Below are 2,525 nucleotides of genomic sequence, written 5' to 3' on the forward strand. Positions count from 1 at the left end.
AGAGAAAGAGAGAGAGAGAGAGAGAGGGAAAGAGGGGAAAAAAGGACAGCTAGTCACATCGTCAACCCTCCCCAAATTTCCAGCCTTCTCCGGGACACAGATGGCCTGGGACACAAAACTCTCCCTATTAAATTCCTAATAATCATTTCTCTTGTGGAATGGTGTGAGAGACTGGGGAGGAGAGGGGAGGGGTGAGGCAGAGGGATCTGCTGTTTTAATTAGATGCTTTAAGGAGCAGAGGCGGTGTGGGAAGCAGTGCATTCTGGGAGTGATGGGTGCAGGGCTGCCATAAAATGACACCACAGCAGAAGCCAGGAGCTCATTTGCATGTCAGATTGGCATCGGATTGGCACGAGGCCTGGGCACGGGGAAACACTCCTGAACTCAGCAGTCAGAGGTCTGAAGAGAAGAGAAAGACAGCAATTATGTTCCGGAGTGTGAGATTTGGAGAAAGGAGAACAAAAATTACGTAACAGAAATGCAGGATAGTAATTTTTAAAAATAGCATAGACATTAAGAGAACTCTGTAAACAGTCATTCAAAAACAAATATTTGTTATAAATCTTGGCTGATATGTTACGTGTCATCATACAATGCCTATACACAAATTTGCTACTGCGGGTTTTCAAGGGTCATTAAGATGCTTAGATGCTGTTGTCACAATGTCTAATGCAATATATATATATATATATATATGTGTAAATTAATATAAAAATCTTACCAATTAATATTATATAAATATAAAACATAATTTTGTATATTTATTGCAAAGATACAAAATATAAACATATTACATATTTATAGAATATTTTAAACAATACTAGGCTATATTTGTTCAAATGTAATATATAAAATCACAAGAATCATGTAATAATTTTATTTTCAGTGTTTTCTAATTGAAATTATGTGTGTGTGAACAAAATACATAAATATAAATGTTTATTAATATTAATATTAGCATTTAAAACTTAAAATATAACACATACAAGCACACATAAATATACAAATATTAATATAATATAATAATAATAATATATCATATTTATATTAATATTTAACATATAATTTATTATTATTTAATAATTGTATGTTTATTTATATATTATATTTATTATATTTTATTATATTTTAAATATTATATCTATATAACATTATGAAACAAAATATAAAACAATTAGCCTACATATTTATAGAACATTTTAAATAACACTTACAGTGTATATTTTGTATATTACAAATACTACAGTGTAATATTTTCTTAAAATGTAATAGAAAATGGTACTTATTTTGACAAGAATCATGTATATGAGATTTTTCAGTGTTTTTAAATAAAATGACAGATTTTCATACAAGCTAATTATCTCTCTCTATTTATACTAAAAGCCCTGCATCATATTGGCCTACCAGTTTGTATTTCAATGAAGTAGCATTTCTACAACTTTTAACTTTTCAGATCTATATTCATACTGTATGAAGTTTCAGTTTCATAGGAATGAACATGATACAGCCATTGATTAAACATGTATGAGTTCCCGTCATTTATATAAATCATAAGTTTATTGGAGCACCAGAAAGACTAATAAGAGACATATTTAACTTCCATTAGTAAAAAGTGATGACATATTATTTATAATAGCGTGGATCTTGCTGAGAGGCTCAAAGCTATTATAGAGTTCATCTTGAAGACCTTCATATTCTGTTGACATTTGTCCAAAGTCGCGTTTGTATGAAAGGCTTTAACAGACCTGCATGCATGAGGGGCAATGCAGCACTTCATAGTGTGTTTTTTCTCCTCCTGCCGTCAGCAATTTGAAATAAAAGTGATTTTAAAGTCCAAGCACAGAAAATAAGCCTACATTAAATGAACATTAAACTGAGCAGCTTTCTATGTGTCAGGTTTCTCCATGTCTGTGCTGTTTGTCTGTGAGCAAATGGGACACGATCCAACTGCCATTACCCAGAAACACACCTGCTGTTCACGACTGATACGAAAATCAAAAATAAATCAGGAAGTTTATTGGAAAATAAAATCTAAACTGCTCGAGTGTGAAGTTTCTGCCAGCATCGCAATCATTTGAGTTTATTAACTATTCAAACGAAATAATCCAAACTGCATGTGTATAGCTATTATCCAGTAGCCTAAATTTTGTTTGAGTTTTGCATGACCAGGACCACTTACAATTAATTTATATATATATTTATATATTTTAAAGAAAATATAAAAATATTTTGTTTTATAAAATAATGGATAGATCTGGTTCTTGATTGATCGATGACTGTGTTTTATTTACGATAAAGCACGCTACGGCCGCTTGTATACGGTGACCGAGAAGTGCAAAACAAATCACAATTCTGAAAACAAAATAACAAATTACAAACGCAAATGCAAGTCTAAAAAACAAAATAACAATTCAGAAAACACAACAACAATTCAGAAAACATTATAACAAGTCAGAAAACACAATGCCAAATTCGAAAACAAAATAACAAGTCAGAAAGCACAAAGACAAATCCGAAAACAAATG

The sequence above is a fragment of the Sinocyclocheilus rhinocerous genome, unplaced genomic scaffold (genome assembly GCF_001515625.1).
Source record: "Sinocyclocheilus rhinocerous isolate Xijiao unplaced genomic scaffold, SAMN03320098_v1.1 scaffold112, whole genome shotgun sequence".
In the NCBI taxonomy this organism is placed as follows: Eukaryota; Metazoa; Chordata; class Actinopteri; order Cypriniformes; family Cyprinidae; genus Sinocyclocheilus; species Sinocyclocheilus rhinocerous.